Source organism: Lathyrus oleraceus, chromosome 3, assembly GCF_024323335.1.
Source record: "Lathyrus oleraceus cultivar Zhongwan6 chromosome 3, CAAS_Psat_ZW6_1.0, whole genome shotgun sequence".
Classification (NCBI taxonomy): domain Eukaryota; kingdom Viridiplantae; phylum Streptophyta; class Magnoliopsida; order Fabales; family Fabaceae; genus Lathyrus; species Lathyrus oleraceus.
In genome coordinates, this window is record NC_066581.1 from 508881546 (window position 1) to 508895926 (window position 14381).

The following is a 14381-nucleotide window of genomic DNA, read 5'->3' on the forward strand; positions in this document are numbered from 1 at the left end:
TATATATATATATCTATATATATATATATAATATATATATATCAGCATATTACTAATATATCTAACATAGTCAAATATTAACATATATTAACTAATATCCAACAAATATAAACTTATAACAACAAAAGATTCAAAGATTCATAAATTCAGATTTTTAAAAAACATGGAGAAGAAATGTGTACCTTAGAGGAAAAATTAAACAACTTTGAATCTTTGATTTTATTCTCCTTGCAAAAGTTTAAATATTTATTAAAAAAATAGAAAATGAATAAATATATTAAAATTAGGGATTTGATATAATCCAAAAATCAAAAGATTTTTTTTATAAAATTACCCTTTAAATAAGCCTGTTGAAGATTTTTTGATGAAAAATATGAGTTTGGTGGTGGAAGAGTGAGGTTAATGACGTAACATTGGGGGAAATGAAAAAAATCAGACAAGTAGAAAGAGAAATAGATGTTGAAGTGGTGGAGCAATGGGGAAATGAAAGTGGTGCATCAAATATATGATTGTATTTGAGGGGGCTCCCCATGCCAGTTGAACGATAATAAATAGTTAGGGTAGCTCATCACAAATTATAATGACTTTATTAAAGAGACTGACGTACGCTCAGGTGATGGGATAACGTGCAGATGCAACTCAAATTAGTTAGGGGTTGTCCCTCAGAAATCCAATAGAAATATATGGCTAGGGGTTACCCTTCACAATTGTAAACATCTTTATTAAAGTGACTGACACAGAGTAGTTGTGACAGGACATTTTAAAATGGTTGAAACTATTAGCTATGGGTTTCTGTTTCCCCTTGCTAATGTTACCGAAACTTTTAGCTAGGGGTTTCCCCTAAAAAATGGTCAATTTCAAAATTTAAAATATCCCTTCTTAAGATTTGGAGGGGTTACCCACACAATTTGCTTTATTAATTTTTTTATTTTATGCATTGCAATGGGATAAACCCCAAACAATATAGAAATTTAGTGAGAGGTTTTTCACCTCAAAAATGCCCCGGACTAATCAAGCAATTTCTTGTAGTGGACAACTCGGTTGATCCTCGTTATCAGTTTGTCCCTCTTTAAAACACTTTATTAATGCTTTCTCACAACAAATGTCTTTTTATTAACATTCTTTATTGACTTTCTATTAATTGAAAAATTCAAGTGTAACAATTATATTATATTTCCATTAAAAAATGTTTAAAAACATATTCGATGAATTTCATTTTCTAATTTTAAGTTTTAATATGTTAAATGTTATATTTTAAACCAAGCTTATTATTTTGCCGCATATTTATAATATTTGAATTAAAAAATTTAATATGTCAATTTTAATATCTTAAAATTGATTGAAAATAAACCATATTGAATTGAATTTGTTGAATTCAATTTTTAAATAGTTATTCATAATGGAACCAAACAATTTATATTATAATGTTTTCTTCAAAACCATTCAAATCACCTTGAAAACACTCATACATTTATGGTGGTTTTATTCATAATCAAGTTGATGGTTCTCCAATAAAACATAAAGTTCTTACACACATTAAGTTCCAAAATTAAGAAAAAGTGCATCTTTTATTTTCAACAATCATAGTGATACATTGCAACTCATTATACAAAACAACAACACTTATTTCCAAGTTTAGAATTACACTGTCCACCTTTTACATATCCCTTATTGATGCAATCAGTAGAACAATTGGGACTACAACTCCCTATGCAGCAAAATCTTGGGTCTACGTCACTCCCACGAATACATATTGGCTTTTCAACTAATATTGGAGTCTTCAAACTTGTAACAATTTCTGAATCAAACAAAGACAATAACATTTTCAATTAAATCTTGTAAGTTATTTATCTAAACAATATATTACAAAAGATAGAAAAATATCTACTTACCAGATATCATAATAAAACTCATGCATAAAACAACTAGAATATAAGAAGATTGATAGCTTTTAGAAGTCATATTTTGAATTTCACCTTATGTGTTTACTTTTGATTTACAAGACACTAACATTACTTTCATTATATAGGCTAAAAAGTTATCTTAATGGTAATAAATATTAATATTTTATTTTATTTATTTTATAAAGATTATTAAAATTGAATATATAGTCAAATGCAAAAAATATATATGTTTTATTCTTTATATATCCTTTACAAAATTGAATAAAAAAATATAAAGTATCGACTTCTAATGAGATAATTGGTAATAAATATTAATATTTTATTTATAAACTAGTTTTTAAAATTGTTTTTGAAATGTGAAAATTGAAAAAATTTATTTGGTAGTTTAATTTTCAATACTATTTTAATAAGAGATTAAAATATATTTAAATAGATAATTCTTTTTAATTAGTAATAAAATATATTTGTTATCTATAAATATAAATATATTTAGTCACTAGTTATTTAATATAAGATCTAAGAATGCATGTCAACTATTTTTTTAATATTAATTATATAATTAATAAAATTTTATTTTAATAATAAGAGATTGACACATAATTTCAAACAAATGATTTAAATCATTTTCATGACATTCATCATTACTATTTTTGTTTATAACTAATCACTTTCTCTTCCTCAATTTTATAAGAAATATAAATTATACTATCATATGATTGAAAATTTTAATTCTTATTGATTTTTCTGTCTAAATTAGTTTTATTATTTAAGTATTATAAAATTACAACTTTGCTAAGAAATATTATAAGAGTATTATTAGTTAGAAGCATTTTACTTTTTAAATATTCATGTTTATTATCTACTCCAATTGGAAAATAAGTGATAGATTTTAAAAATCGGATTGAATCAACGGATCAAATTGATTGAATTGAGAATCGGATGTGTCACCGATATATATAGATATATATATATATATATATATATATATATATATATATATATATATATATATATATATATATATATATATATATATATATATATATATATATATATATATATATATATATATATATATATATATATATATATATATATATCAGCATATTAAGTAATATATCTAACATAGTCAATATTAACATATATTAACTAATATCCAACAAATATAAACTTATAACAACAAAAGATTCAAAGATTCATAAATTCAGATTTTTAAAAAACATGGAGAAGAAATGTGTACCTTAGAGGAAAATTAAACAACTTTGAATCTTTGATTTTATTCTCCTTGCAAAAGTTTAAATATTTATTAAAAAAATAGAAAATGAATAAAATATATTAAAATTAGGGATTTGATATAATCCAAAAATCAAAAGATTTTTTTTATAAAATTACCCTTTAAATAAGCCTGTTGAAGATTTTTTGATGAAAAATATGAGTTTGGTGGTGGAAGAGTGAGGTTAATGACGTAACATTGGGGGAAATGAAAAAATCAGACAAGTAGAAAGAGAAATAGATGTTGAAGTGGTGGAGCAATGGGGAAATGAAAGTGGTGCATCAAATATATGATTGTATTTGAGGGGGCTCCCCATGCCAGTTGAACGATAATAAATAGTTAGGGTAGCTCATCACAAATTATAATGACTTTATTAAAGAGACTGACGTACGCTCAGGTGATGGGATAACGTGCAGATGCAACTCAAATTAGTTAGGGGTTGTCCCTCAGAAATCCAATAGAAATATATGGCTAGGGGTTACCCTTCACAATTGTAAACATCTTTATTAAAGTGACTGACACAGAGTAGTTGTGACAGGACAATTTTAAAATGGTTGAAACTATTAGCTATGGGTTTCTGTTTCCCCTTGCTAATGTTACCGAAACTTTTAGCTAGGGGTTTCCCCTAAAAAATGGTCAATTTCAAAATTTAAAATATCCCTTCTTAAGATTTGGAGGGGTTACCCCACACAATTTGCTTTATTAATTTTTTTTATTTTATGCATTGCAATGGGATAAACCCCAAACAATATAGAAATTTAGTGAGAGGTTTTTCACCTCAAAAATGCCCCGGACTAATCAAGCAATTTCTTGTAGTGGACAACTCGGTTGATCCCTCGTTATCAGTTTGTCCCTCTTTAAAACACTTTATTAATGCTTTCTCACAACAAATGTCTTTTTATTAACATTCTTTATTGACTTTCTATTAATTGAAAAATTCAAGTGTAACAATTATATTATATTTCCATTAAAAAATGTTTAAAAACATATTCGATGAATTTCATTTTCTAATTTTAAGTTTTAATATGTTAAATGTTATATTTTAAACCAAGCTTATTATTTTGCCGCATATTTATAATATTTGAATTAAAAAATTTAATATGTCAATTTTAATATCTTAAAATTGATTGAAAATAAACCATATTGAATTGAATTTGTTGAATTCAATTTTTTAAATAGTTATTCATAATGGAACCAAACAATTTATATTATAATGTTTTCTTCAAAACCATTCAAATCACCTTGAAAACACTCATACATTTTATGGTGGTTTTATTCATAATCAAGTTGATGGTTCTCCAATAAAACATAAAGTTCTTACACACATTAAGTTCCAAAATTAAGAAAAAGTGCATCTTTTATTTTCAACAATCATAGTGATACATTGCAACTCATTATACAAAACAACAACACTTATTTCCAAGTTTAGAATTACACTGTCCACCTTTTACATATCCCTTATTGATGCAATCAGTAGAACAATTGGGACTACAACTCCCTATGCAGCAAAATCTTGGGTCTACGTCACTCCCACGAATACATATTGGCTTTTCAACTAATATTGGAGTCTTCAAACTTGTAACAATTTCTGAATCAAACAAAGACAATAACATTTTCAATTAAATCTTGTAAGTTATTTATCTAAACAATATATTACAAAAGATAGAAAAATATCTACTTACCAAATATCATAATAAAACTCATGCATAAAACAACTAGAATATAAGAAGATTGATAGCTTTTAGAAGTCATATTTTGAATTTCACCTTATGTGTTTACTTTTGATTTACAAGACACTAACATTACTTTCATTATATAGGCTAAAAAGTTATCTTAATGGTAATAAATATTACTATTTTATTTTATTTTATTTTATAAAGATTATTAAAATTGAATATATAGTCAAATGCAAAAAATATATATGTTTTATTCTTTATATATCCTTTACAAAATTGAATAAAAAAATATAAAGTATTGACTTCTAATGAGATAATTGGTAATAAATATTAATATTTTATTTATACACTAGTTTTTAAAAATTGTTTTTGAAATGTGAAAATTGAAAAAATTTATTTGGTAGTTTAATTTTCAATACTATTTTTAATAAGAGATTAAAAATATATTTAAATAGATAATTCTTTTTAATTAGTAATAAAATATATTTTGTTATCTATAGATATAAATATAATTTAGTCACTAATTATTTAATATAAGATCTAAGAATGCATGTCAACTATTTTTTTAATATTAATTATATAATTAATAAAATTTTATTCTAATAATAAGAGATTGACACATAATTTCAAACAAATGATTTAAATCATTTTCATGACATTCATCATTACTATTTTTGTTTATAACTAATCACTTTCTCTTCCTCAATTTTATAAGAAATATAAATTATACTATAATATGATTGAAAATTTTAATTCTTATTGATTTTTCTTATTAAATTAGTTTTATTATTTAAGTATTATTAAAATTACAACTTTGCTAAGAAATATTGTAAGAGGATTTTTAGTTAGAAGATTTTACTTTTTAAATATTCATGTTTATTATCTACTCCAATTGGAAAATAAGTGATAGATTTTAAAAATCGGATTAAATCAACGGATCAAATTGATTGAATTGAGAATCGGATGTGTCACCGATATATATATATATATATATATATATATATATATATATATATATATATATATATATATATATATATATATATATACATATTAACTAATATATCTAACATAGTCAAATATTAACATATATTAACTTATATCCAACAAATATAAACTAATAACAACAAAAGATTCAAAGATTCATATATTCAGATTTTTTAAAAACATGGAGAAGAAATGTGTACCGTAGAGGAAAAATTAAACAACTTTGAATCTTTGATTTTATTCTACTTGCAAAAGTTTAAATATTTATTAAAAAAATAGAAAATGAATAAAATATATTAAAATTAGGGATTTGATATAATCCAAAAATCAAAAGAATTTTTTTTATAAAATTACCTTTTAAATAAGCCTGTTGAAGATTTTTTGATGAAAAATATGAGTTTGGTGGTGGAAGAATTAAGTTAATGACGTAACATTGGGGGGAAATGAAAAAACCAGACAAGTAGAAAGAGAAATAGATGCTGAAGTGGTGGAGGAATGGGGAAATGAAAGTGGTGCATCAAATATATGATTGTATTTGAGGGGGCTCCCCATGCCAGTTGAATGATAATAAATAGTTAGGGTAGCTCCTCACAAATTATAATGACTTTATTAAAGAGACTGACGTGCGCTCAGGTGATGGGATAACGTGCAGATGCAACTCAAATTAGTTAGGGGTTGTCCCTCGGAAATGCAACAGAAATATATGGCTAGGGGTTACCCTTCACAAATGTAAACACCTTTATTAAAGTGACTGACACAAAGTAGTTGTGACAGGACAATTTTAAAATGGTTGAAACTATTAGCTATGGGTTTCTGTTTCCCCTTGCTAATGTTACCGAAACTTTTAGCTAGGGGTTTCCCCTAAAAAATGGTCAATTTCAAAATTTAAAATATCCCTTCTTAAGATTTGGAGGAGTTGCCCCACACAATTTGCTTTATTAATTTTTTTATTTTATGCATTGCAATGGGATAAACCCCAAACAATATAGAAATTTAGTGAGAGGTTTTTCACCTCACAAATGCCCCGGACTAATCAACCAATTTCTTGTAGTGGACAACTCGGTTGATCCCTCATTATCAGTTTGCCCCTCTTTAAAACACTTTATTAATGCTTTCTCACAACAAATGTCTTTTTATTAACATTCTTTATTGACTTTCTATTAATTGAAAAATTCAAGTGTAACAATTATATTATATTTCCATTAAAAAATGTTTAAAAACATATTCGATGAATTTCATTTTCTAATTTTAAGTTTTAATATGTTAAATGTTATATTTTAAACCAAGCTTATTATTTTGCTGCATATTTATAATATTTGAATTAAAAAATTTAATATGTCAATTTTAATATCTTAAAATTGATTGAAAATAAACCATATTGAATTGAATTTGTTGAATTCAATTTTTTAAATAGTTATTCATTATGGAACTAAACAATTTGTATTATAATGTTTTCTTCAAAACGATTCAAATCACCTTGAAAACACTCATACATTTTAAGGTGGTTTTATTCATAATCAAGTTGATGGTTCTCCAATAAAACATAAAGTTCTTACACACTTTAAGTTCCAAATTAAGAAAAACTGCATCTTTTATTTTCAACAATCAAAGTGATACATTGTAACTCATTATACAAAACAACAACATTTATTTCCAAGTTTAGAATTACACTGTCCACCTTTTACATATCCCTTATTGATGCAATCAGTAGAACAATTGGGACTACAACTCCCTATGCAGCAAAATCTTGGGTCTACGTCACTCCCACGAATACATATTGGCTTTTCAACTAATATTGGAGTCTTCAAACTTGTAACAATTTCTGAATCAAACAAAGACAATAACATTTTCAATTAAATCTAGTAAGTTATTTATCTGAACAATATATTACAAAAGATAGAAAAATATCTACTTACCAGATATCATAATAAAACTCATGCATAAAACAACTAGAATATAAGAAGATTGATTGCTTTTAGAAGTCATATTTTGAATTTCACCTTATGTGTTTACTTTTGATTTACAAGACACTAACATTACTTTCATTATATAGGCTAAAAAGTTATCTTAATGGTAATAAATATTAATATTTTATTTTACTTTATTTTATAAAGATTATTAAAATTGAATATATAGTCAAATGCAAAAAATATATATGTTTTATTCTTTATATATCCTTTACAAAATTGAATAAAAAAATATAAAGTATTGACTTCTAATGAGATAATTGGTAATAAATATTAATATTTATTTATACACTAGTTTTTAAAAATTGTTTTTGAAATGTGAAAATTGAAAAAATTTATTTGGTAGTTTAATTTTCAATACTATTTTTAATAAGAGATTAAAAATATATTTAAATAGATAATTCTTTTTAATTAGTAATAAAATATATTTTGTTATCTATAGATATAAATATAATTTAGTCACTAATTATTTAATATAAGATCTAAGAATGCATGTCAACTATTTTTTTAATATTAATTATATAATTAATAAAATTTTATTCTAATAATAAGAGATTGACACATAATTTCAAACAAATGATTTAAATCATTTTCGTGACATTCATCATTACTATTTTTGTTTATAACTAATCACTTTCTCTTCCTCAATTTTATAAGAAATATAAATTATACTATAATATGATTGAAAATTTTAATTCTTATTGATTTTTCTTATTAAATTAGTTTTATTATTTAAGTATTATTAAAATTACAACTTTGCTAAGAAATATTGTAAGAGGATTTTAGTTAGAAGATTTTACTTTTTAAATATTCATGTTTATTATCTACTCCAATTGGAAAATAAGTGATAGATTTTAAAAATCGGATTGAATCAACGGATCAAATTGATTGAATTGAGAATCGGATGTGTCACCGATATATATATATATATATATATATATATATATATATATATATATATATATATATATATATATATATATATATATATATATATATATATATATATATATATATATATATATATATATATATATATATATATATATATATAACTAATATATCTAACATAGTCAAATATTAACATATATTAACTTATATCCAACAAATATAAACTAATAACAACAAAAGATTCAAAGATTCATATATTCAGATTTTTTAAAAACATGGAGAAGAAATGTGTACCTTAGAGGAAAAATTAAACAACTTTGAATCTTTGATTTTATTCTACTTGCAAAAGTTTAAATATTTATTAAAAAAATAGAAAATGAATAAAATATATTAAAATTAGGGATTTGATATAATCCAAAAATCAAAAGAATTTTTTTTTTATAAAATTACCTTATAAATAAGCTTGTTGAAGATTTTTTGATGAAAAATATGAGTTTGGTGGTGGAAGAATTAAGTTAATGACGTAACATTGGGGGAAATGAAAAAACCAGACAAGTAGAAAGAGAAATAGATGCTGAAGTGGTGGAGGAATGGGGAAATGAAAGTGGTGCATCAAATATATGATTGTATTTGAGGGGGCTCCCCGTGCCAGTTGAATGATAATAAATAGTTAGGGTAGCTCCTCACAAATTATAATGACTTTATTAAAGAGACTGACGTGCGCTCAGGTGATGGGATAACGTGCAGATGCAACTCAAATTAGTTAGGGGTTGTCCCTCGGAAATGCAACAGAAATATATGGCTAGGGGTTACCCTTCACAAATGTAAACACCTTTATTAAAGTGACTGACACAAAGTAGTTGTGACAGGACAATTTTAAAATGGTTGAAACTATTAGCTATGGGTTTTTGTTTCCCCTTGCTAATGTTACCGAAACTTTTAGCTAGGGGTTTCCCCTAAAAAATGGTCAATTTCAAAATTTAAAATATCCCTTCTTAAGATTTGGAGGGGTTGCCCCACACTATTTGCTTTATTGATTTTTTTATTTTATGCATTGCAATGGGATAAACCCCAAACAATATAGAAATTTAGTGAGAGGTTTTTCACCTCACAAATGCCCCGGACTAATCAACCAATTTCTTGTAGTGGACAACTCGGTTGATCCCTCGTTATCAGTTTGTCCCTCTCTAAAACACTTTATTATTGCTTTCTCACAACAAATGTCTTTTTATTAACATTCTTTATTGACTTTCTATTAATTGAAAAATTCAGGTGTAACAATTATATTATATTTCCATTAAAAAATGTTTAAAAACATATTCGATGAATTTCATTTTCTAATTTTAAGTTTTAATATGTTAAATGTTATATTTTAAACCAAGCTTATTATTTTGCCGCATATTTATAATATTTGAATTAAAAATTTAATATGTCAATTTTAATATCTTAAAATTGATTGAAAATAAACCATATTGAATTGCATTTGTTGAATTCAATTTTTTAAATAGTTATTCATAATGGAACCAAACAATTTATATTATAATGTTTTCTTCAAAACCGTTCAAATCACCTTGAAAACACTCATACATTTTAAGGTGGTTTTATTCATAATCAAGTTGTTGGTTCTCCAATAAAACATAAAGATCTTACACACTTTAAGTTCCAAAATTAAGAAAAAGTGCATCTTTTATTTTCAACAAATCATAGTGATACATTGTAACTCATTATACAAAACAACAACACTTATTTCCAAGTTTAGAATTACACCGTCCACCTTTTACAAACCCCTTATTGATGCAATCAGTAGAACAATTGGGACTACAACTCCCTATGCAGCAAAATCTTGGGTCTACGTCACTCCCACGAATACATATTGGCTTTTCAACTAATATTGGAGTCTTCAAACTTGTAACAATTTCTGAATCAAACAAAGACAATAACATTTTCAATTAAATCTAGTAAGTTATTTATCTAAACAATATATTACAAAAGATATAAAAATATCTACTTACCAGATATCATAATAAAACTCATGCATAAAACAACCAGAATATAAGAAGATTGATAGCTTTTAGAAGTCATATTTTGAATTTCACCTTATGTGTTTACTTTTTATTTATAAGACACTAACATTACTTTCATTATATAGGCTAAAAAGTTATCTTAATGGTAATAAATATTAATATTTTATTTTATTTTATTTTATAATGATTATTAAAATTGAATATATAGTCAAATGCAAAAAATATATATGTTTTATTTTTTATATATCCTTTACAAAATTGAATAAAAAAATATAAAGTATTGACTTCTAATGAGATAATTGGTAATAAATATTAATATTTTATTTATAGACTAGTTTTTAAAAATTGTTTTTGAAATGTGAAAATTGAAAAAATTTATTTGGTAGTTTAATTTTCAATACTATTTTTAATAAGAGATTAAAAATATATTTAAATAGATAATTCTTTTTAATTAGTAATAAAATATATTTCATTATCTATAAATATAAATATAATTTAGTCACTAATTATTTAATATAAGATCTAAGAATGCATGTCAACTATTTTTTTAATATTAATTATATAATTAATAAAATATTATTTTAATAATAAGAGATTGACACATAATTTCAAACAAATGATTTAAATCATTTTCATGAAATTCATCATTACTATATTTGTTTATAACTAATCACTTTCTCTTCCTCAATTTTATAAGAAATAAAAATTATACTATAATATAATTGAAAATTTTAATTCTTATTGATTTTTCTTATTAAATTAGTTTTATTATTTAAGTACTATTAAAATTACAACTTTGCTAAGAAAAATATTGTAAGAGTATTTTTAGTTAGAAGCATTTTACTTTTTAAATATTCATGTCTATTATCTACTCCAATTGGAAAATAAGTGATAGATTTTAAAAATCGGATTGAACAACATATCAAAATGATTGAATTGAGAATCGGATGAGTCACCGATATATATATATATATATCAGCATATTAACTAATATATCTAACATAGTCAAATATTAACATATATTAACTAATATCCAACAAATATAAACTAATAACAACAAAAGATTCAAAGATTCATATATTCAGGTTTTTAAAAAACATGGAGAAGAAATATGTACCTAAGAGGAAAATTTGAACAACTTTGAATCTTTGATTTTATTCTCCTTGCAAAAGTTTAAATATTTCTTTAAAAAGTAGAAAATGAATAAAATATATTAAAATCAAAAAATCAAAAATCAATTTTTTTTATATAATCCAAAAATCAAAAGATTTTTTTTATATAAAATTACCTTTTAAATAAGCCTGTTGAAGATTTTTTGATGAAAAATATGAATTTGGTGGTGGAAGAGTGAGGTTAATGAAGTAACATTGGGGGGAAATGAAAAAACCAGACAAGTAGAAAGAGAAATAGATGCTGAAGTGGTGGAGGAATGGGGGAATGAAAGTGGTGCATCAAATATATGATTGTATTTGAGGGGGCTCCCCATGCCAGTTGAACGATAATAAATAGTTAGGGTAGCTCCTCACAAATTATAATGACTTTATTAAAGAGACTGACGTGCGCTCAGGTAATGGGATAACGTGCAGGTGCAACTCAAATTAGTTAAGGGTTGTCCCTCAGAAATGCAACAGAAATATATGGCTAGGAGTTACCCTACACAAATGCAAACACCTTTATTAAAGTGACTGACACAAAGTAGTTGTGACAGGACAATTTTAAAATGGTTGAAACTATTAGCTATGGGTTTCAGTTTCCCCTTTCTAATGTTACCGAAACTTTTAGCTAGGGGTTTCCCCTAAAAAATGAACAATTTCAAAACTTAAAATATCCCTTCTTAAGATTTGAAGGGGTTTCCCCACACAATTTGCTTTATTAATTTTTTTATTTTATGCATTGCGATGGGATAAACCCAAACAATATAGAAATTTAGTGAGAGGTTTTTCACCTCACAAATGCCCCGGACTAATCAAGCAATTTCTTGTAGTGGACAACTCGGTTGATCCCTCGTTATTAGTTTGTCCCTCTTTAAAACACTTTATTAATGCTTTCTCACAACAAATGTCTTTTTATTAACATTCTTTATTGACTTTCTATTAGTTGAAAAATTCAAGTGTAACAATTATATTATATTTCCATTAAAAAATGTTTAAAAACATATTCGATGAATTTCATTTTCTAATTTTAAGTTTTAATATGTTAAATGTTATATTTTAAACCAAGCTTATTATTTTGTCGCATATTTATAATATTTGAATTAAAAAATTTAATATGTCAATTTTAATATCTTAAAATTGATTGAAAATAAACCATATTAAATTGAATTTGTTGAATTCAATTTTTTAAATAGTTATTCATAATGGAACCAAACAATTTATATTATAATGTTTTCTTCAAAACCATTCAAATCCCCTTGAAAACACTCATACATTTTAAGGTTGTTTTATTCATAATCAAGTTGATGGTTCTCCAATAAAACATAAAGTTCTTACACACTTTAAGTTCCGAAATTAAGAAAAAGTGCATCTTTTCTTTTCAACAAATCATAGTGATACATTGTAACTCATTATACAAAACAACAACACTTATTTCCAAGTTTAGAATTACACTGTCCACCTTTTACAAATCCCTTATTGATGCAATCAGTAGAACAATTGGGACTACAACTCCCTATGCAGCAAAATCTTGGGTCTACGTCACTCCCACGAATACATATTGGCTTTTCAACTAATATTGGAGTCTTCAAACTTGTAACAATTTCTGAATCAAACAAAGATAATAACATTTTCAATTAAATCTAGTAAGTTATTTATCTAAATAATATATTACAAAATATATAAAAATATCTACTTACCAGATATCATAATAAAACTCATGCATAAAACAACCAGAATATAAGAAGATTGATAGCTTTTAGAAGTCATATTTTGAATTTCACCTTATGTGTTTACTTTTTATTTACAAGACACTAACATTACTTTCATTATATAGGATAAAAAGTTATCTTAATGGTAATAAATATTAATATTTTATTTTATTTTATTTTGATTATTAAATTTGAATATATATTCAAATGCAAAAAATATATATGTTTTATTCTTTATATATCTTTTACTAAATCAAATAAAAAAATATAAAGTATCAAAAATTAATATTAGATAAAAATAAAATATGGAAAATATATTTTAGTCAAATAAAAATAGAAAAGATAATATCTATAATAGGTAAATAATAATAGGTAGATCGCACATGGAGCCCTAAACCTTATCTACCTACGGTTTACAATATCTCAAAAATCATTAATAAATAGAAACTTTTGGAGACTTGGCCAAAAGTCAAGAAAACAACTTTTTCTATCACCAATTACCTCAATTGAAAACAATACAAAAACCAAAAAGATAAAATAAATAATGATAAATGAAAAAAAATGCATAGAAAAACAACAACAATTATAAATACTAAAATAATGCAATAAATATAGACTAAAAAATTGTCTTAGTAAGGATAAATATTTATATTTTATTGGTTTAAATAGTCTTTTGGTCATTATAAGTTAGTGAGTTTTTGAATTTGGTCTATATATTTTTTTGTCTGAGTTCTTATATCTCTCTTTTGTATTACGATTAGTGTCTGACGTTAAACTTCCGTTAAAAAAATAATGT

At 24.3% G+C, this 14381-nt stretch overlaps 2 long non-coding RNA genes across 7 annotated transcripts; both read right to left on the bottom strand.

Moving 5' to 3' along the window:
• Positions 1-1413: 1413 nt before the first annotated feature.
• LOC127128458 (uncharacterized) lies at positions 1414-7864 on the bottom strand. 4 transcript variants are annotated; one of them, XR_007805908.1, is made up of 3 exons: positions 7757-7864; positions 7317-7662; positions 1414-1452 (listed from the first exon to the last, which is right to left on the bottom strand). It is a non-coding gene; the product is annotated as an uncharacterized LOC127128458 (long non-coding RNA). The 4 variants fall into 4 exon arrangements; XR_007805910.1 differs by lacking the exon at positions 1414-1452 and adding an exon at positions 4404-4418; XR_007805909.1 differs by lacking the exons at positions 1414-1452; positions 7317-7662 and adding an exon at positions 1550-1798.
• A 2399-nt stretch (positions 7865-10263) lies between these two features.
• On the bottom strand, positions 10264-13688 carry LOC127128460 (uncharacterized). Of its 3 annotated transcripts, none has more exons than XR_007805912.1 (2): positions 13574-13688; positions 10264-10616 (listed from the first exon to the last, which is right to left on the bottom strand). It is a non-coding gene; the product is annotated as an uncharacterized LOC127128460 (long non-coding RNA). The 3 variants fall into 3 exon arrangements; XR_007805911.1 differs by lacking the exon at positions 13574-13688 and adding an exon at positions 10711-10821; XR_007805913.1 differs by lacking the exon at positions 10264-10616 and adding an exon at positions 13146-13479.
• Positions 13689-14381: the final 693 nt, after the last annotated feature.